The sequence below is a fragment of the Narcine bancroftii genome, chromosome 1 (genome assembly GCF_036971445.1).
Source record: "Narcine bancroftii isolate sNarBan1 chromosome 1, sNarBan1.hap1, whole genome shotgun sequence".
Lineage (NCBI taxonomy): Eukaryota > Metazoa > Chordata > Chondrichthyes > Torpediniformes > Narcinidae > Narcine > Narcine bancroftii.
In genome coordinates this window covers 93,734,266-93,758,014 of record NC_091469.1, presented here as the reverse complement: position 1 = coordinate 93,758,014, position 23,749 = coordinate 93,734,266, and the positions used below count along the sequence as shown (strand labels likewise).

Below are 23,749 nucleotides of genomic sequence, written 5' to 3'. Positions count from 1 at the left end.
TCATTGAAGAGGGTGAGAAAAATCATTGAGGACCCCTTCCACTCAGCCCTCAGCATCTTTCACCTGCTCTCTTCAGGAAAGAGATACAGAAGTATCACTGCTAGGCTAAGGAACAGTTTCTTCCCACAGGCAGTGAGAATGCTGAACAACCAAAGGAACTGCTCACAGAAAACCTGCCTGAGACTCTCATTTGTACAAAGCAATATCAATGTATTTATTTGTATAGATAAAATTCTTGTACTACATATGTATTGTTTATCTGAATGTGTGTTATGTCTGGTTGTGTGTCTGCATGTTTTGCACCAAAGACCGGAGAATGCTGTTTTGCCATGTTGTACAATCAGATGACAATAAACTTGATTTGACTTGAAATGACTGGGGGTGGGGGGGGGGGGGGTAGCGAATTTAATGGAAACTGAAAAAGTTTATGTTAATACCATCCAATTGGAGGGTGACCATATAGAAGATGAGGTGTTGTTCCTCCAAGTTACAGGTGGTCTCCATCTAGCAGTGTATGAGACCATAGGTAGACATTTCATCAAGAAAAATGGATGGGGAAATGAAATGGGTGGTCACTGGAATTCCACACTATGGACAAAGAAGAGATGCTCATCAAAGTGATCTCCCAGTCTGCACCCATACTTTTGCTAACATCCAAGAAGATATAAAATTGGAAAACTGTGCATGAGAAATTTATATCTCCATTTTCATATTTTTGGATGTGGCCAACATGTGGAACAGAGGAACAAAAATAATAAGAGGGTTGTCAAACTTTTGTCTGTGCTGTACTACTGTTATTTGTTGAAGTTACACAAGCATTTTAAATGATTTGTGAGGAGTGACAAGGGAGTCACAAAGGAACAGTCTCTGCCAAAGGTGGAGAAGGGAGGAGAGGGGAATATGTGTCTCATGGTCAGTAGGTGGTGTAAATGGTGGAGGAGAATATCTTGGACATGGAGGTTGGTGAGGTGGTAAGTTAGGACAAGGGGGATCCAGTCCTTGTTGCGTGGGGGCAGAGGAGACCACAACAGATGTGCAGATATGGAGGATATGCAGGTGAGACCTAAGTTTATTGTTTGAAGAAGGAAGACATATATAATGATCTGCCATAGGAGAGAGAGGAATTAAGATAATGGAATGAAATCCTTGGGACAGGGTGTGAAGGGGTTTAGTCGAAGTAGCTGTGGGGGTGTATTGGTTTGTGGAAGGTATCTGTGGAATGTATCTCCCGAGATGAAGACAGAGAGATCGAGAAAAGGGTGAGTATTGCTGAGATTGACCAATTAATGTTGGGGGTGGAAGTTTGTTTCAAAGTGGATAAAATCGATGAGCTCATCGTGACTGCATAAAGCAGCTCCAAAGTAGTCGTTGATGTAATAGAGGAAGAGTTGAGGGGCCTTGCCTGTGTCGCCTTGTAGCATAGATTACTCCACAGTAGTCAACAAAAAGGTAGGCATAGCAGAGGCCCATGTGGATACTCATAGCTACCCTTTTGACCTGGAAAAAGTGGGATGAGTCAAAGTTATTGAAGTGAGGACAAGTTCTGCCAGCCGGAAGAGGATGATGGTGGTGTGGGACTGGTTGGGTTTTTTGTCCAGAAAGAAATGAAGGGCTTTGAGGCCTTTGTCTAGGGATGGAGGTGCATAGTGATTGGATGTCCTTGGTAAACAGGAGGAGGTCAAGTTCAGGGAACTGGAAGTTTTTAAAGAAATGGTGATTGATGATTGATTCCTGTTTGTGGCAACAAGTGAACCAAAGTTGACCAAACTAGTAAATGGCCAAAGTTTTTTCACGTGGGCATGCTCAACTGAGTGGAGCTGATCAAAGCAGTGTGCCACACTGGAGGGATGTGCTATCTCTACAAGCTTATGAGTGACAATGAATGGTTTAGATTTAGAATGCTACTTTATTATGATGTCCTACCCCAGGTTCATTTATTTACCATATTATGCTATGATTTTGTCCAAAGTTAATATACATTAAGCTGTCATCTCACTGATATTAGGATGATAAGTCTGTAGTTACTGGCATTCTCTCTTTGAGTGTAAAAGTTGTCCTTTTCCCTGAACATTCTCATATGCAAGGATGATTGGAAGATGTCCACACTTCCCTTCCAAATTTCCCTCAGCAATGAGCATACAGTCCATCGGCTCAGACCAATATTCATCCTTCAACTGCCAAGCTTTAGGCACCTCCCCTTTATTTACTTCCCTGCAGTCTAATTAGCTTACAACCTCCTACTTTACTGTAATATTTGCAGGAAAATATATATTGATGTAAGATATATATTTCAGTTAAACCACAGCCCCCAGAAGACAATTTCCTATCTAATCAGTGTTGTCATTTCTTTAATGTCTGTCTTTCTTTTCCTAAACCATTTTGGGCTGCATTTTTTTTTCTGTTAGTAAGTGATCAATTCTCATGCTCTCTATTTGCCTAAAATTATTATTTCACATACATGATTTGTTTATTGTATTTTTCCTAGTTTACAACTGAATGATGAACACAGCATAAGCTTCCATTTCTGTTTCATGCTAATTTGTACAATTTGTAATCCGCCTAGGAGCAGTAACTCATGAGTTCTTTATTTCTCTCCCAAGGGATTGTATCCAATCAGTACCTGAAATGCCTCTTCATTCAAACATATCTATGTTTGTTTATTGCTTTATCTTAAGTTCCTTGCCTCCAAATCACATGGGTCAGATTGACAGAATGGGAGAAATGGATGAAGTCGCCATTGGTAAATAAATGTTTTTTTTTAATATAATATTTTGCTCAAATTTTAAAAGTGGGAAAGTATAGTAGAAGCAGAGGATCCTAGAGGAATTTTCATGCACTCTAGAGAAATCAATGAATGCGAAGTTGACAAATCCTGCATGAAACAACTGATGCTATTAATGGATAGGAATTTGCTTTCACTTGGAAAATCTTTATTTGCTTTATTTAAATCATAATTTAAAAAATTAAACCTCATTCCCGGAAACAGTACATTTGTAGGCAAAATCAATTTAATCATGTTTAAGACAAGGCTCCAACAATGTGCTTCCATGTGTAATTTGTTTCATTCATCATACGAACTGGCGCGGCATTGTAATAAGCTGAGGCAAATGAATAAATAGTAGAAGGGGCTGCTTAAGACATAAATAAAGAGCCTTGTATGGTCATAAAACAAAACTGGGAGTACTTCTCAACAAATCTTTAATTATAGAGACCAGATCACCATGTTCTGAGTTCCTGCAATCTTCAATTTGTTGCACTAAAATGTTTTTTACCTGCAGTGAGGAAATAATGTTTGTGACATTGTGATCTAAAGGAAAGAGGATTCTGAGGGATTTGGTTAACTCCTTCAATAGAAGTAACAATGAAAGGTACTATTTCTCTAATATTTATTTTTGACCTTCGCTGTATTAGACTGATGACAGTCCTTGGACATTCTCCATTTACCAAACCATCTCCTGAAAATTTAAAGGATTGAATCAGGTCAGAGATATATCCTGGTTTTTCAAATGTGACAACATGGAGGCTGAACTGGAAGTTATTTATTGCAAGGTACCTTTTATATAGTGTGAACAGAATGTCCTTCTGGGCTTAACCTACAGTTCTGCATGTTGTAAGTTTCTTATCCCCATTTAGATTTTCACAAGAAGAAATTAATCAGAAAAAGTCAGATCAGGATTTTAGCTGCTGAAATACTGCTAAAAAGTTCAAATTTAGTTTATTACCACCTGAATATACAAGTACAACCCAATGAATCAGTGTTCTCCAGTATTCAGTGCAAAAGCATGCAAACACACAGACCCACATGACACAAATGGAGGCAAACAATACAAATGCAGTGCATATGTATGTATTGCATGTACAGTATGTATGTATGTATTCCTGAATAAATTGTAGAGACTCAGAGGGTTTGTACGAGCAGTTCACTGATTCACCTGATTGTGTTACTGTATTGACACTCATTGGGATCCAGAAGAATGTGAGGGGATATTATAGAAACAGGTCATGAAAGGTGAGGTCAAGATAAAGGCAGGAAAGTTGTATCCACTAGTAGGTAAAACTAGAACTCGGTGGGGAAGATTTTAGATTTATTGTCAAAGTACATACATGACATCACATAAAATCCTGAGATTCATTTTCCTGCATACGAGGCTGAATTACCACGTCTTGGCAGTTTTAAAAAAACTTGTACCCACTGTACTCATGTACACAAATAAAGCAATGTAAACTGTGCAATACAGAGAGTAAACAAATCAACAAAGTGCAAAAGTAAGAATCCTTAAATGGGACTCTGAGTTTGTTGTGGAGGAGTCTGATGGTGGAGGGGTCGCAGCTATTCCTGAACCTTGTGGCACCTATACCCCCTTCCTGATGGTAGCAGAGAGAACAGTTTGCTGGTGATGGTGGTCCTTGATGATTGCTGCTGATCTCTGATGACAGTGTTCCCTGTAGATGTTCTTGATGGTGGGAAGGGATTTGCTTGTGATGTCCTGGGATGTGTCCACTACCTTTTGCAGGGCATTATGTTCAGAGGTATTAATGCAGCTGGTCAGCATACTTTCCATCACACATCTATAGAAATTTGCCAGATTTTTGATGTCATACCAAAACTCCACAAACTCCTGAGGAAATAAGAGTCACTGTCGTGCTTTCTTCATGCACTTCTCTGTCGTTAACAAAGACAATGGCAGGTTTCCACTTGGAGAATACACTGGCTTTGCGGTCAGTGCAGAAACATTCACCACGCTGATTCCAGAGATGCCTATGAGGAGAGATTGAATTGCCTGGTGTGACACTCAATGGGATTCAGAAGAATGAGAGGGAGCTCATAGAAACAGGTCATGAAAGGTGAGGTCAAGATAGAGGCAGGAATGTTGTACCCTCTAGTAGGTGAGACTAGAACTTGGTGGGGGTCATGGCCTCATGATTTAGGTGAGTAGATTTAGGATGGAGATGAGGAAGAATGCTTTTCCGAGGGAGTAGTGAATCTGTGGAATCCTTTGCCCAGGAAGCAGCAGAAGATACCTCATTTAATATCATAAAGACACAATTAATTTTTTTAAGGAAACAAAGGGTTATGTGAAAAAAGGCAGGCAGTTTGAGCCGAGTTCACGGCCAGATCAGCCATGATCTTATTCAATGGCAGAATAGGTTCAATGGCCAGATGGCTGGCTCCTATTCCTATTTCTTATCTTTTTATGATGGCAGTTGACACAGCACATCTCTATCACTTTGTCATGCTGCTAAGCTCCTTCTCTGGGCTAATCTGCCTTGAGCTCATTCTACTAATGCAGCAGACATTTGTCTTTGGTTGAAACTAAACATGAAATGTCTTGCAGGGGTTTAGAAATGCTTTTTGATTGGGGTCACTCCAGACCTGATAATGGTCATCAAAGAGTGATAGAAGATGGTTGCTTTTGCAATTGGAATCCTGTGAGCAGTGGTGCAGTACAGCAGTCGGTGTTGTTGGTCATATACATTAATAATTTGGACAAAGATATAGGGAGGTATGATTCATAAGTTTCAGATGAACAGTATTGGTACTGAAATGGGAATGGATTTTCTTGGCTATTGAGTGGGGAAAATGTCAAATGAAATTGAATCCCAATAAAATGAAGTTGATGCACATTGGGTGGTCAAACAAGAGAAGAACATACACCATGTACAGTAGGATATGATGTGGAACTGGAAAATTAAGGGTCTTGGCATACAAGTCTACAAATCTCAGACATTTGCAGCACAGAGAGATAAGGCACTGAGAAATAAAAGAATAAGGCACTGAGAAATAGAAGAATAAGGCACTGAAAAATAGAAAAATAAGGTGCTGAGAAATAGAAGAATAAGGCACTGACAAATAGAAGAATAAGGCAGGTAGTGTATCCCAGAGGTAACGGGCCCTTATGAAATGGTAAAAGAAAAGGGAGGGCAAGATGAAATTTGGTGTGGTTATGCAGAAGATAATCCATTGTTTTTTTTTAAACTTTATTTATTCGTTCAAAGTACAGATAAGTAACATATATAACAATAAACCATAAACATTGACGTTATCTTTTATATATATAAAAGAAAGAAAAGAAAGAAAAAATTAAGTATACATATTAAAATCTAATCAACGTAAATCAAAATGTAAATATTCTGAATATGGCAACCACTTATTAATTAAAAAAACTATAGTTATCATGCAAAACATATGAATTTTTTCCATTATTAAACAATATTTCATCTCATTACGCCACCTATTAATATCAATCATGTTCGTATCTTTCCACGTACTAACAATACATTTTTTTGCTACAGATAAAGCTAGATATACAAAAGCAATTTGAAATTTATCTAATCCCAAAGTATTCAAAGGTTGCAAACTACCCAATAAAAATACTATCGGATCTAAAGATATTTTAATCTTATACGGGTATTCTAGAAACAATTGAATTTTCTTCCAAAAAGATGGTATATATATAGATGACCAAACCGCATGAAAAAATGTTCCAATAGAGTTACCACATCTAAAACACAAATCTAATTCATGAAAACTATACTTTTTAAAAAATTTTCAGGTGTTAAATATAATTGATGTAAAAATTATAATTAATCATTGCATAGCATGCATTTATCAATCTAGTTACACTATCATAACAAATATCTAACCAGTCATCCTCGGAAAAAATAAAACCGATATCCACTTCCCATTTACCTTTGGATTTATCCCAACCCTTTTTATCCATACCATCCTGTAATATTTGATACATAAATGAAATATAGCCCTTCTCTGCTACCTTCATAAGAAAGGTCTCAAATTTAGTCATTGCAGGTAAAAGCATATCTCTACCAAACACGTTTTACCAAAGATCGAATTTGATAATAAAGAAACAAAGAGTTCTTATCAATATCATAACTGTCCCTCATCTGGTCAAAAGATAAAAATTTACCTTCTTTAAAACAATCTCCCAAATTTTCCACACCTTTAAATCTCCAATATAATAAACTTTGATTATTTATTGAAAAAGGAATGAGTTGATTATTATACAATGGAGTCAAAGCCAATAATTCACCCCTAGAACCTATCATTTTCTTTTTCTTTTTCCATAACTTCATTAAATGTTTTAATATAGGCACATTATATTGCTGCAACAAATTTACATCCCATCTAAACAAAAATTGATCTATTTCAAATTCAGAAATATTTGCCACCTCAATTTTGCCCCAACTAGGAGGCCATTCCAAATCCATCAATGAACTAATAAATTTAAGTTGGGATGCTTCATAATAATTTTGAAAATGTGGTAAATGTAGTCCCCCTAATTCATATTTCCATGTTAATTTATTCAAGCCTACTCTTGAAAATTTACCTCTCCATAAAATCTCCCTAACCATTTTATTCAAATATTGAAAAAAATATATTATCAAGTAAATACAGAATAGATTGAAATAAATATTGCATACGTTGAAAAACATTCATCTTAATTGTATTTATTCTACCCAATAAATTAGTAGGTAAATCTTTCTATTTAATCAAATCAGTTTTACTTTTTTATTAACAGAACATAGTTTAATTTATATAAAAAATGATAATTAACATCCAAAATTATACCCAAATACTTAATTCGATCCATCCATTTCAAATTAAGAATATTCTTATAAGCTAAATAATCTACTTCACTCACCAGTAATAATTCACTTTTTTCCTAATTAACTTTACATCCAGAAAGACATCCATATTGCATCAAACACTCCTTCAAATGTAAAAGTGATTGAGCTGGATTTGTTAGATACACCAATACATCATCAGTAAATAAATAATTTTTTTATTCCTCATCTAAAACTTTCATACCTTGTATCTGTGTATTTTGTCTTATCATCTGTGCCAAAGGTTCGATCACTAACGCAAACAAAGCTGGTGATAAAGGACAACCTTGATGAGTAGATCGGGTCAATTTAAACGGTTCTGAAATCAAACCATTCGTCAGTACTCCAGCTATTGGTTTACTATATAAAGCCTTAATCCAACCAATAAAAAAAGGACCAAACTTGAATTTCTCCAGAACTTTGAAGAGAAAATTCCATTCAACTCTATCAAATGCTTTTTTGGCATCTAAAGATATCACCATCGGATGGTCTGAAGATTGTCGAAATCTATTAATCAAACTAATCACACGTAAAATATTATCTGAGGCATATCTATTCTTTATGAAACCTGTCTGATCCATATGAATCAGCTTATGTAAATATTTAGCCAATCTATTCGCTAAAATTTTAGCTATAATTTTATAATCTACATTTAACAACAAAATCGGTCTATATGAGGATACTTTCAAAGGATCTCTATCTTTCTTTGGAATTACTGTAATTAAAGCACTAGAACAAGACTCAGGCAATTCATAATGTTCTCCAACCTGACATAATACATCTCCAAACACTGTAGAGAAGTTATCATAAAAAAATTTATAAAATTCAACCAAAAATCCATCATCACCAGGTGATTTACCTTTCGGCATTTCCATCATAGCCATTTTAATTTCCGAGTCAGTAAATGGTGCTTCCAACTCCTGTATATCTACATCCTTTAATGTCAATAAATTCAACTGTGATTTAAAAAAATCAATCGATCCATTTTCTTGTTTTCCATCAGATGTATATAACTTTTTACAAAATTCGTCATTAATCTCACGAAGTTTATGTGATAAGCGAATTTCGTCTAACAGCGTTAATAGTCCTTAAAACCTGTTCTTTCTTTAATTGACTCCCGGGTATGTTTCAAAATGTGGGAGGAAACCGGAGTGCCCAGAGGAAACCCACGCAGACATGGGGAGAAGGTTATGTGGTTTCTCTCCCCATTCATAATATCATTGTTTAGTCCTATTAATCATGCATTCAAATTAATAAAATTGTAGAGTATTAGATTCCAGTTTCAACCTAGACAATTCTATTTTCTGATCTTCTTTAGCATCTTTCTGAAATGCCTTTTCTAACTCATCAATCCATTTCTCTAATTCAAGACTCTGATTTAATCGATTCTTTTTTATTTTAGAAGTATAACTAATTATTTGTCCTCTCAATAAGCTTTCATAGCGTCCCATAATACAAATGTACTTTGAACAGAATTAGAATTTTCTTTAAAAAAAATTAATTTGTTTTTTCAAAAAATCAATAAATTCCATATTTTTTAACAACATTGTATTAAACCTCCAACGATAGGCCACTTGAATTTTCTCAGAAGTTGCATATGTAAAGTATCTGAAATCACCCTACTTTTATATTCCGCTTGTTGTATTTTCCCCTGTAAATGTGCCAATGCTAAAAAAAAGTCAATCCTTGAAAACGATTCATGTCTTGTTGAATAAAAGGAGAAATCATTCTCTGTCGGATTAAGACGTCTCCAAATTTCCACTAAATTAAGATCTTTCATCAACGCTTGAACCTGAACTGCCATTTTAGATTTCTCAAATTTCTTTGGAAATTTATCTAATATAGGTTCCAAAACACAATTAAAATCACCACCAACTAAAACATTATCATTAGCCTGACCCAGATATAAAAATGCATCAGAAATAAATGTTTCATCATCTACATTTGGGGCATAAATATTAAGTAAAGTCCAAAATTCACTAAAAATATTGCAATTTAATTAAAGAATACATCCTGCCTTTTCCTCCATTGACTGTAATTCAAAAGATAAATTCTTATGTATCAAAATTGCTACTCCTTTAGCCCTGCAATTAAATGAAGAAGAATATACATGCCCTACCCAGTCCCTCTTCAATTTCATATTTTCTTTGACATTTAGATGTGTTTCTTGTAAAAAAGCAACATCAATTTTCATTTTCTTAAAATACGCCAAAATGCACTTACGCTTAATCGCACTGTTTAAACCTCGAACATTAGAAGTAGCAAACCTCAACTTTGACATATCTACTAAAATTACTAAGAACTCCGCTCTGCTCCATCATTCATTGGAGCGACTTCATCTCCAACATCAAAGTACTCGAGATGGCAGAGGCCGACAGCATCGAATCCATGCTGCTGAAGATCCAACTGCTCTGGGCAGGTCACGTCTCCAGAATGGAGGACCATCGCCTTCCCAAGATCGTGTTATATGGCAAGCTCTCCACTGGCCACCGAGACAGTGGTGCACCAAAGAAGAGGTACAAGGACTGCCTAAAGAAATCTCTTGGTGCCTGCCACATTGACCACCGCCAGTGGGCTGATATCACCTCAAACCATGCATCTTGGCGCCTCACAGTTCAGCGGGCAGCAACCTCCTTTGAAGAAGACCGCAGAGCCCACCTCACTGACAAAAGACAAAGGTGGAAAAACTCAACACCCAACCCCAACCAACCAATTTTCCCTTGCAACCGCTGCAACCGTATCTGCCTGTCCCGCATCGGACTTGTCAGCCACAAACGAGCCTGCAGCTGATGTGGACATTACCCCTCCATAAATCTTTGTCCATGAAGCCAAGCCAAAGAAAGAAGAAAAGAAGAACTAAGAACTAATAATATTGTTATATAAAAAGTAAAATTAACGTAAATAGGTCCTCCAATAGGAGAAAAAAAACCCACAAATTAAAAACTAAATAAAATAAAAATTAAATATAAAAAATAAAGAAAAATTAATCAAAAAAATAAATAAATAAATAAAAACTACCAAAAGGTAGTAATCCCGAAACAAAACTTGGGTGTGGATCACCCAGCAGTGGCTGATGACTAATAGAACTTAGAGCCAATCTCTCCCTCCCCAGCCAAACAAAGAGTAACATCAAAATATCATAATGACATAAAAATTAAAGTAAGAATAAGAAAGTTCTTCTGTTCATCCAAGAGATTCCAAACTCGGAGACCCCATTTCCAGAGAAGTTGGACTCTTTCCATTCCCATTTCTCCCATTTCTGCCATTTCTTCCATTTCCAGAACAACCAGATTTTTCTTTAGGAGACAATGGTGGACTACGTCTTTGTCCTCTTGCATCTGGCAATGAATCAGAGAAAATCATTACTTCACGATCATTCTCAAAAAAACGAGATTGAAAGTCTCCATAGAACACCTTCAAAACTGCCGGATAGCGAAAAGTAGGCTTATAGCCTTTACGCCACAAAACTTCTTTAACTAGGTTAAATCGACGCTGATGCTGAATGACATCTTGACTCAAATCTGGATTTAAAAAAAAACTCTACTATTCTGAATCAATAACGGAGCCTGTCATTGTCTCGCATTTTGCACTGCTGGACGAAATATTGCTTCTCTGTCCAAATAATTCAAACATCGAATTATGACAGGTCTCAGTGATTGACCAGGTAGAGATGTTCTTCTTAAAGCTCTATGAGTTCTTTCCAATACCAAGCCTCCAGAGAAAAATTCTTGCCCCAATACTTGTGGGATCCATTCTTCAAAAAAATGAAGAGGATCTTGTCCTTCCATACCTTCTGGCAAACCAACAATTTTCACATTATTCCTTCTACTTTGATTCTTCAAATAGTCTATTTTCCTCTCTAACTCCTTCTCATGTTCTCGCAATTCTATAACGGATTTTTCAACCTTCAACACTTTTTCTGTATTAGAAGCCACTTGCTCTTTACATTCCAAAAAAACAGACTGAAATTGTTTTAAATCTTTACAAGATGCTTCCACACGTGCTTTAACTGTATTAAATTCTGACCTTATACTAACATTCATTTGAACCAGCTCTTGCATTATAGGCTGAATGACAGCATTTAACTGCTTATATTGTTGCTCTGAAACGCTCAGCCCTGCTTTCTCTGACATAGTGGCAGAACCAGGTACCTGCAGCTCCTGCTACATCTCAACAGGCAGTTTAACAGTTCTACTGCGAGTCTGGACTCCCAGCGACGGCACCCCGACTTCTTCAGGGGGGTCGACGCTGGTCTCCCCCCGCAACTCGCTGTTGTTTTAAAAACTCAAGGATAAGATCGAGCTTTTCAGGTTGGAACATTGCCTGAGTCATTTCAAACAATGGAGTCATCTTCCTGCGTGCTCCCTCGTTAAAGTAGGCAGGCTGCCAGAATCGGGATCCACTTCTTGGGCACAGGCACCTTCCTCTTGATAATGGGTAATTCCAGCTATGTCCTTCTCTTGGTGAGTAGTAGTCACTTTTTTTAAGCTCCCACAGGCAATCTTTGTAGTTTAGGCACTGAAGAAATTAAACCTGAGGCTGTAGCAAGCTGTTTAGGCCCTAAACCTTTAGCACTCTGAAAATGTAGTTTCTTCTGCACTTGAGGTTTAATCTTTCTACCATTAATGGCCATAACAGTTCCTTAATACTTTAGACTAAAATTTTAAAAGTTTAAACTTGAAAACAAAGGGTTAAAAACGGGTACTTAAAAGTCCAGCCAGAGCGTTCGAGATTACATGTCTAGACTCGACGCCATCTTGCCACGCCCCCCCAAGATAATCCATTGTTGTGCTATGTAGCTGGAAGGTGAAGGGACCATTAACTCCAGATAGGGGAAAGGTAAGAGTAGGAAATGGACTAGATGTAATTGTTATTGTAGTAAAGGAAACAATGAGAGAAGCAAAGAGAGAAGCAGAGCCAGCACCACCAGGCTGAGAAGCAGCTTCTTCCCATGGGCAGCGAGAATGTTGAATGACCAATGGAACTGCTCACACTTTCCAACCGACACTCTCATATTCATGGAACTGTATTTATTTATATATTTATTCATATAGATAAAATACTTGTCCTGCATACTGTTAAGCCACAAACTAGTAACAAGAGAAGGTGCAATTCAAAAGATTTAAATTATAACTCTAAATTTATTAATGACTATTAACAATATAATGTCTTAACCCAATTAACCCCACTATATGTATCTATAACTAATTTGGAGATACCATTTCTTTTATAAGTAGTGTGTATGTAAGCAAAAAGCCTAGCCCATTAAAGACTGTGCCCAATATTCCAAAAGAGAAAATTCCCCCCCACCCCCAAAAAATCCCAGGTCATTCAGTCAAGTAAGTCAGTCTGAAAACACAGTCCACAGAATTCAATCTCAAAGCTCAATGTCCAAATTCAGTTCTTTAATCGAATAACTGAATAACAAAAGAACATTGTATTTAACATTGGAGAGAGAAATGGCTGATGTTGAATTGCCGTAAGCTTACAAATACTTTTTCAAGGCCTCCTTAAAAGAACCAAGGCTCCCCTTGGTTCTCAAATTGTGGTTTTTAACCCTTCATTATCTTATGAGGCATGTGCCTTTCACACAGCTTTATAGTTGGTCTCCGCTGCCCCAACTGCCATTCTGAAGGTTCCATTCTTTCCCTGTCCACAAGTCACACAGAGTTCCCAGCAGAATTCCATCCTTTATGATAGCAGTTCACAGTCCAAAAGGTCAGTCCATGGTCCCGAGCAATATAAATTGTTTGTTTGTATGTGTGTTATGCATTGAAGACAGGAGAACACTGTTTCGTCAGATTGTACTTGGACAAACTGATGACAATAAACTTGACTGGAAAAGTAACTCCTTTATTCTTCCAAATAGGTCATTTCTTATTGTGTCACTAATCAACATTAAGAATCAAGATAATACTGAAGTTTTGAGTGTGTGTGTTGTAATAACAGTGATCATGGTTGCATTTGCTTCTAGCAAGGTTTCAAGGATATAGTTCCTGTTTGATTATACTTGGTTGCCAGCAGGAGGCCAACACAGAAGGAGAGACTGCTGTATGTAAGATCTGTAATGGAGGCTTAAAGCCTTGTCCGTGAACTACTCTTTGCAGATGATGCCGCTTTAGTTGCCCATTCAGAGCCAGCTCTTCAGCGCTTGACGTCCTGCTTTGCGGAAACTGCCAAAATGTTTGGCCTGGAAGTTAGCCTGAAGAAAACTGAGGTCCTCCATCAGCCAGCTCCCCACCATGACTACCAGCCCCCCCACATCTCCATCGGGCACACAAAACTCAAAACGGTCAACCAGTTTACCTATCTCGGCTGCACCATTTCATCAGATGCAAGGATCGACAATGAGATAGACAACAGACTCGCCAAGGCAAATAGCGCCTTTGGAAGACTACACAAAAGAGTCTGGAAAAACAACCAACTGAAAAACCTCACAAAGATAAGCGTATACAGAGCCGTTGTCATACCCACACTCCCGTTCGGCTCCGAATCATGGGTCATCTACCGGCACCACCTACGGCTCCTAGAACGCTTCCACCAGCGTTGTCTCCGCTCCATCCTCAACATCCATTGGAGCGCTTTCATCCCTAACGTCGAAGTACTCGAGATGGCAGAGGTCGACAGCATCGAGTCCACGCTGCTGAAGATCCAGCTGCGCTGGATGGGTCACGTCTCCAGAATGGAGGACCATCGCCTTCCCAAGATCCTGTTATATGGCGAGCTCTCCACTGGCCACCGTGACAGAGGTGCACCAAAGAAAAGGTACAAGGACTGCCTAAAGAAATCTCTTGGTGCCTGCCACATTGACCACCGCCAGTGGGCTGATAACGCCTCAAACCGTGCATCTTGGCGCCTCACAGTTTGGCGGGCAGCAACCTCCTTTGAAGAAGACCGCAGAGCCCACCTCACGAACAAAAGGCAAAGGAAGAAAAACCCAAGACCCAACCCCAACCAACCAATTTTCCCTTGCAACCGCTGCAATCGTGTCTGCCTGTCCCGCATCGGACTTGTCAGCCACAAACGAGCCTGCAGCTGACGTGGACTTTTTACCCCCTCCATAAATCTTCGTCCGCGAAGCCAAGCCAAAGAAGAATGGAGGCTTGCAAGCCTCATGGGGTTCTTTCAAGAACTTTAAAGTAAATAACCTAAGAACTCACACATACAATTACAAGATGAAATGTGTGTTGTGTAGAACTGGGAGTTATAGCATACATTATATTTTCAGCTGGTTTCACCAAGAGGCAGAAGCAGATTATTTCAGATTCAGATTTATTGTCAGAGTACATATAAGAGATCACATACAACCCTAAGATTCTTTATCCTGCGGAAGAGGCAGAATTACCTCTTATATGTAGTGCAAAAAAAAACGATACACGGTATATAAACAAATAAAGACAAATAGAAAACAAATGTAAACAAACCTACTGTCCACTGCAAAAATAATATAAAAAAAAAATCAATAAAAAGTATTCAAGTAAGAGTCCTTAAATGAATCCCTGATTGAGTTTGTGGTTGATGTGGAGGGGTAGTAGCTGTTCCTGAACCAGGTGGTGCAAGTCTTGAAGCACCTATACCTCTGTCCCAATGGAGGCAGACAGAGCATGTACTGAGTGGTGTGGATACCTGATGATTGCTGCTGCTCTCTGACAGCAACATTCCCCATAGATGTTCATGGTATTTGGGAGGGTTTTGCCTATGATGTCCTGGGTTTTGTCCATTACCTTTTAGAGGGCTTTATACTCAGAGGTATTGGTGTCCCCATACCAAACCATGCTGCAGCTGGTCAGCACACTCTCCACCACATATCTGTAGAAATCTGCCAGGGTTTGTTGAGTCATATCAAACCTCTGCAATCTCCTGAAGAAGCAGAAGTGCTGATGTATTTTCTTCATGATGCCATTAGTGTGTTGGGTCCAGGAATGATCCTCTGAGATTTTGATTCCCAAGAACTTAAATTTGCTTACTCTCTTCACCTCTGATATCTCAATGATCACGGAATCGTGCAGATCTGGGTTTCCCTTCCTCCTTAGTTTTGGTGATATTGAGTGAAAGGTTGTTGTTGGTGCACCAGTCATCCAAGTTTCAATCTCCCTCCTGTATGGTCACTCATCATCTTTCTTTATACAACCCACTACCATAGTATTGTTGACAAATTTGTAGATGGTACTATTGTTGAACTGAGTCACACAGTCTTAAGTGTAAAGTGATTGTAGCATGGGCTAATAATACAGCCCTGTAGAGCTCCAGTACTGATGGAGATTGTGGAGGAGATGTTTTTACCAATCTTCACTGATTGTGGTCTGGAGCTGAGGATAGTGCATGTTGAGTCCCGGGACTTGGAGTTCGCTAATCACTTTTGAGGGGATGATGGTGTTAAATGCTGAACTGTAGTTGATAAAGAGCATCTTGATGAATGCACCTTACTGGCTAGGTGTTACAGAGTTTTTTGTGGAACTATTGAGATGGCATCCACCGTAGACCTGCTGCTATGATAGGTAAACTGGAATGTATCCATGATATGTTGATTATCCTAATTCAACATGGATTCTAACGGGAGCTTTTTAATTCCTTCTTCACTGGATCTGCCAAATGCTATGTCTTTGATCTGTATTTATCTTTGAGATATGTAAACTTATGGAGAGCATTATTAAGGTTAGGATCTATGAGCATTTGAAGAAGTACAGTCTACTCTTTCAGCATGGCTTTGTGAAGGGAAGGTCTAATTGTCACAAGTCTAATTGTGTTTTTTTAAGGAGATAACAAATTAAATTGATAAGGGTGGGGGAGTTGATGTGTCTACATGGAATTTAGCAAGGCATTTGACAAGGGCCCCCACGAGAGACTCATCAAGAAAGTCATGAGGTTTAAAACATTTAATGAAGTTATGGACAAAGAAAAAGAAAATGATAGATATTAGTGGTGAATTGTCGGCCTCGACTCCATTGTATAATAATCAACTTATTTCTTTTTCAATACATAATTGAAGTTTATTACATTGGAGATTTAAAGGTGTGGAAAATTTGGGAGATTGTTTTAAAGAAGGTAAATTTTTATCTTTTGATCAGATGAGGGATAGTTATGATATTGATAAGAATTCTTTGTTTCTTTATTATCAAATTTGATCTTTGGTAAAGCATGTGTTTGGAAGAGATATGTTTGGTCAGATATTTGTTATGATAGTGTAATTAGATTGATAAATGCATGTTATGCAATGATTAAATATAATTTTTTACATCAATTATATTTAGCACCTGAAAAGCTAAAAAAATATATGGTTTTCATGAATCAGACTTGTGTTTTAGATGTGGTAACGCTGTTGGAACTTTTTTTCATGTGGTTTGGTCATGTATATATCTTTTTGGAAGAAAGTACAATTGTTTCTGGAATATCTGTATAAGATTAAAATACCTTTAGATCTGACAGTATTTTTATTGGGTAGTTTGTAACCTCTGAAAGGTCTGGGATTAGATAAATTTCAACTTGCTTTTGTATATTTAGCATTATCTGTAGCGAAAAAATTTATTGCTAGTACGTGGAAAAATATGAATATGATTGATATTAATAGATGGCATAATGAGATGAAATATTGTTTAATAATGGAAAAAATTATATATGTTTCATGTGATAACTCTAGCTTTTTAATTAATAAGTGGTTGTTATATTCAGAATATTTACATTTTGATTTATGTTGATTAGATCTTAATATGTATGCTTAATTTTACTTTAACTTTTTTTCTCTTTTTGGCTCTCCTTAGGAGAGTTGGCTGAAATGGGGGGGGGGGGGGTTCCTTTTTCTTTCTTTTTTTTCATATATATATATATATATATATATCACAAAGATAAGCATATACAGAGCCGTTGTCATACCCACACTCCTGTTCGACTCCAAATCATGGGTCCTCTACCGGCATCACTTACGGCTCCTAGAACGTTTCCACCAGCGTTGTCTCCGCTCCATCCTCAACATTCATTGGAGCGACTTCATCCCTAACATCAAAGTACACAAGATGGCAGAGGCCGACAGCATCGAATCCACGCTGTTGAAGATCCAATTGCGCTGGGTAGGTCACGTCTCCAGAATGGAGGACCATCACCTTCCCAAGATCGTATTATATGGTGAGCTCTCCACTGGCCATCATGTCAGAGGTGCACCAAAGAAGAGGTACAAGGACTGCCTAAAGAAATCTCTTGGTGCCTGCCACATTGACCACTGCCAATGGGCTGATATCGCCTCAAACCGTGCATCTTGGCGCCTCACAGTTCGGCAGGCAGCAACCTCCTTTGAAGAAGACCGCAGAGCCCACCTCACTGACAAAAGACAAAGGAGGAAAAACCCAACACCCAACCCCAACCAACAAATTTTCCCCTGCAACCGCTGCAACCGTGTCTGCCTGTCGCGCATCGGACTTGTCAGCCACAAACGAGCCTGCAGCTGACGTGGACATTTACCCCTCCATAAATCTTCATCCGCAAAGCCAAGCCAAAGAATATATATATATATATTTTTTATATATATATATATATATATATATATATATATATCGTTCATGCTTTGTTTATTGTTACTTATTATCTGTATTTTGAACGAATAAATAAAGTTAAAAAAAAGAGTCACGAGGTTATTATCTTTTGAACAAATGAAGTACAAATATGGTATAACTCACGGTACAATGTTTGCATACCACCAACTGAAAACCTACTTGAAGGACAAATTGGGAAGCAGGCTGAGGTTACCAGAAGGAAGCAGTTTTGAATATGTGATTACAGACACAATGATAATTAAAAGATTTATAACAAACATTTACATCAAAATGCAAGAGAAAGAGAATGAGGAAACAAGCTGTAAACCCAAACAAAAATGGGAACAAGATCTAAACATAAAGATAAAGAATGAAACATGGGAAAAGCTATGCTCCGGAACTATGAGAAATACAATAAACATGAGGTCATGCATGATACAATATAATTGGCTTCATAGGCTATACACCATGCCCCAAAAGTTAAATAAATGGGACCCAACAGTGTCAGACAGATGTTTTCGCTGTAAGAAGGAAACGGGAAACACAGTACATGCAATTTGGGCATGTGAGAAAGTGGAAAAGTTTTGGGAAGATCTAAATCAGGTATTAAATAAAATCACAAAAAACAACATACCAAAAAATCCAGAGATCTTTCTTCTAAGTAATATAAAAAGTAAAGAATTTGGACTTGATTTGAATGCAGCACAAAATAGATTTATTATGATAGCCTTAGCTGTTGCAAAAAAATGTATTATGTCAACCTGGAAATTAGAAGATAGCCTGAGAATACAGCAATGGTACATAGAAATGAATAAATGTATTCCATTGGGAAAAAAAAATAACATATAATTTAAGAAATAACATCACAGTATTCAAACAAATTTGGGATCCTACCATGGACCTCCACCACCTAAAATGACAGAAGGAGAAGAAGATGAAATGAACTGACCCAGTATGTAAAAGTAGAAGACACAAATTTCTTGTTTATTTTCATTGTGTGATGACATTGTTTAATAGGTTTAATGTATCATATACGTTGAATGTTGAGTGGGTGGGGAGGGGGGTGAAGGAGGGAGGGAAGGGAGGGGGATGAAGGAGGGAGGGAAGGGAGGGGGGAAAGGGGAGAAATGACACTATGTATATTCAAGAGGGAAATGTTTGTGTGTATTTTGGTCAGTATGGTTCATAGTGTGAAAAATAAATAAATAAATAAATAAAAGCTGAAAGTCATGAGGTTTGGGATCAGTGGAACCTTGGCTCTGTGGATAAACAAATTGACTTATAGGAAGAGAGATTAGTAGTGTAAGGAAAGTATTCTGCCTGGAGGTCAGTGACTAGAGGAGGGCCATAGGGATCTGTTCTGGGATCCTTGCTCCTTGTGATTTTTATAAATGACCTGGATGAAAAAGCAGAAGGATGGGTTAGTAAGTTTGCAGATGACAAAATGGTTGGAGGTGTTCTGGATGAAGCTGAAGGTTGTTGAAGGTTACAAGAGGATATAGACAGGATGCAAAGTTGGGCAGAATAGTGACAGATGGATTTCCATCTGGATAAGTGTGAGGTGATTCATTTTGGAAAGACAAACCAGAGGGCTGAGTACAGGGTTAATTGTTGGTTACTTAAGAGTATGGATGAATAGAGGGACTTTGGGGTTCAAATCATATATCCCACAAAGTCGCCACACATATTGATAGGATAGTTAAGAAGGCCTATGGGATGCTAGGATTCAGTAATAGAGGGATTGAGTTCAGGAGTAGAGAGCCCATGTTGCAACTCCACAAATCTCTGGTAAGACCACACTTGAAGTATTGTGTTTAGTTCTGGTCACCTCCTTATAGAAAAAATGTGAAAGCTATGGAGATGGAGCAGAGGAGATTTACCAGGATGTTACCTGGATAACAAGTCTTATGAGGCAAGGTCAGTAGAACTGAAACTTTCTCTTTGGAGTATAGAAGGATGAGAGGAAACTTGATAGAGGTCAACAAGTTTATGAGAGGCACATATAGGGTGGACAGCCAGCACTTGTTTTCCAGGGCAGGATCAGCAAACACCAGAGGACATAAGTACAAAATTAAAGGAGGGAACTTTAGAGGAGACATCAGGGTTAGGGTTTTTTTTTCACACAGAGTTGTTGGTGCCTGGAATGCGTTGCCGGGAATGGTGGTGGAGGCTGAACATTAGGGACATTTAAGAGACTCTTAGACACATGGATGAAAGAAAAAAAAGAGGGTTATAGGGTAGAGAGAGTTTAGTAGTTTAATTTTAAGAAGGCATATACAGATCGGCATAATATTGTGGGCTGCAGGGTCTGTACTGTGCTATATTCTATGTGTAATTTGAGAGAACTGTTCATAATGTGTGTTTAAACTAATTAATTAAAGTTAGTTTAAAGTTTGGTATCAAAATCTTCACTTGGGTATGTGGAATAAAAATTCTAAAGTTGAATTGTTAATGACACTTAGTTCATGTTAATATTTCATAATTGTATGAATTATTCCATTAACATGTTTGAACTTAGAATTTGATTTTTGTGTGTATTTCAAATGTCTAAATTCAGGCTTTGAAGAAATTATTTTTGATGTGACATGACAGCAGCTTTTTTTTCCAGTATAATATTGCAGAAAAATACTTCAAAGACTAAAAGTGCAATGTTAATGTTTAATCAAATATTTAAAATATAAATATTAATCCTTGAGTCTTTCTGATGAGATGCTCTGACAAGTAATTTCTGCCTCAGAGCAAATAAACCAAAGGTAGAACTATCCTTCCGAGATATCATTTCTATTTTCAACTTGAATTCTCAGTGCTTCTTGTCTTCCCAAGGACAAGTTCTGTTGTCTTGCTTACGAAGGCACCTGACCCCAGTTACACAAGGAATTCATCTGCTTACTTGACTGAGATTAGGCAACCCTAAAAAGAGCAGAGAATGAAGGTGGATCTTTTAGTCTCCATATCTTACTATTTACAAAAAAGTCATATTGCCAATTTAAGACCATTGCAGTCACCTGTGGTAGAAGACAAACCATTTTTTTAATATATATCCTAATCAGCTAAAGATATTGTGATGTACTCTGCTAGTTTTTTTTATATAGTGTTTGTTATCATGTGAATTAATAATTAACAATCCATTGTAAAGCATTTGATTGGAGAAGTCGTCCGCGACAATGTTCACATTACTCAGATTAATTTATTTCAAACACATTGTAATTGAGACTGCATGTGTTTGAATCAAAAAATGGAAAGCAATCAGCACCATTTATTCTACATGGCATTCACATCTAACAAGGGCTCTTTAAAAAAATATTTTTTTCCCCCAAATCAGACTCTATTGGTGCAGTCTCCCAATCAATACCTTTCCAATAATTGACAGTCCACTCCACAGGAAATGTGCTTACAAGCAAGGGCACAAATCAAGTGGTTCTCTTCCAGACATGAACGATTACACTTGAGTAGGTGAGGCAGATTAACATTTTATTGATGCATTCAGAAGCTGCTGATTATTCAAGTCCTCTTGGAATACATCGATCGTCGAGGATTGTTAATGGAAAACAGTGGGATTCAGTGGTGGATCTCATTTAACACGCAAGATGAGTAATTCCTTCGAGGAAATTTGACAAAAAAAAGCATTGCAATCTTGAAAGTTCTGTTAACAGGAGAAACTAATTTTGTTCATGTTTCCATGCATCTTTCAATCAGCCACTAACTTTCTATGGTCATCCGTGGGAGAAACGTTCTCAATTCCTCATGCACTTTCACTGCAATTAAATTCTTCCAAGTGATGTCAAAATTACCCAATGCCCTAAATTTCTCACCATCCAGTATTTCTATCCTTTTGATGTGAATACAATACAGATGTTGGTCGACTTTCAGTGAAATACCAGAGTGGTAGCCAGAGACCTGGACTATTAACCCAGAGACCCAAGTTCAGACACTATAATGGAAGGTGTGGATTGAATTTCAATGAATAATCTATTTTTAATTAAAAATGGCATCATGATGAGAACAGAAATCTACTGGATCATCTTTGTATACCATCTGGTTCTGGAAGGAATCATAATTTTTTTATGATTGGGTCTATATATGTTTGCAGATGAACCAATGTGATTGATTTTCAAATGTCCTCTGAAATGGTTAGATGACATCTGGTTCAACAAATGCTGGCTTTTGCATTAATAAACCTGTTTAATATATTTACTATTTTTCCATACACTATAGTAAATGGTCATTTCCGTCTATCCAGCTTATGGAGAATCAAGGATTAAATCCATTCCTCACTGAATTTCTATGTATATCAACTCATCTTGGATTCTACTGTACAGTGGCATGCAAGCAGACAAGGGTCACCATTCAATTAATCTCCCAACTCACATGTCTTTGGAATGTGGTAAGGCATACAGTCACAGGGGGTTGTGAAATACTGACAGCGCTGAAGATGAGGATTGAACCTGCTCCCTGTAGCTGTGAGGCATTAGCTTCACTATGACACACAAATCCGAAGGAAAAGAATAAATACAAAATAAAACAACAGTTACTGCTCACATGCTGTGCTGAAGGCTCAGAAACACTATATAAAGGGACAAAAGCACTAAATCTATTTTCAGAATCAGATTTCAACCCACCACTCAATATGCTCACTGCTCACATTAATCACATTGCATCTTCAATCACATTGGAACAACCAAATTGTCTTCTAAGGCCCAATGGTCCATGTTAAACTATCCTCATCATAGTTGGTCAAAGGCATGCAGGAGAACAGTTTTGGACACCTAGGAGAATCATGTCACAAGAAGGCATACAAATGCTTGGCACCCAAACCATTAACCGCCCATAGATTTCATAGGAAGCCACACTCCCATCCACGTTTCTTCAGGGCATGTTCTGCACAAGTCAGTAAACTGATACTGGAAAGAGAAACAGTTTGTGCTTCAGGCCTGGAACCCTTTATCAAATCTGCAAAAGAGAGAAATAAGTTGAAGTCTAATGCAAAGTGCAAGAGTGAAGTTGGGAAATCACTTGTCAGCCATGTCTCAAAAAGTCCGGTATTTCTATAGTTAAATACACTTGAGTGCACCAAACTTACAGACACTTACACAGACTCTACATGAAACTTGATGCTCTTCTTGCTAAATTTGGCTTTGTAATTTTATTCCTATGTTATAAGGAGTAAGTTTAGTGCTAATTTAAGTATTGTGCATTATGGAGAATACAAATTCAGTTCAGAAATGACACCTTTGGAAAGCATTATCTTCCTTGTTAAAAATAGTGGTTCAAGTTCAATGTCACTTCTGATTTCTTCTTCACTTAAATGTTCTTAATTCATAATTTATCCATTTCAGATGTTTCATTTGCTTCCTTTTTCATTTGCTTTGTCTTTCATATTTCTTAAATGAGAATTAAGTCATTGCCCAAGCTCAGATTTTGTTTAAAAAAACATGAATTATTTCCATGTTCTTGGTACCATATAAGTGCAACTGACTTTCCGATTGTCTGTTTGATGGTCCTTCATTTGACAGCACATAAAGCAACTAATTTATTCATCTCTTTTCCATTCTGACACCACACCTCTTCCAGGTCACCCTTTACTTGTAAGGTCAGGGGGTGGG

At 37.6% G+C, this 23,749-nt stretch overlaps 1 protein-coding gene across 5 annotated transcripts in view; it reads left to right on the top strand.

Moving 5' to 3' along the window:
* brinp1 (bone morphogenetic protein/retinoic acid inducible neural-specific 1) overlaps positions 1-23,749 on the top strand; it is a 578,248-nt gene that overhangs the window by 64,138 nt on the left and 490,361 nt on the right. For 4 of the 5 annotated variants that reach the window (XR_011356129.1, XM_069932740.1, XM_069932734.1 and 1 more), the window contains one exon: positions 2,601-2,740. The gene's annotated coding sequence lies outside the window, so the exon portion shown is untranslated. Of the gene's footprint in view, positions 1-1,378; positions 1,450-2,600; positions 2,741-23,749 lie in introns of those variants that run through there. The other variant, XM_069932748.1, reaches the window with a different exon arrangement.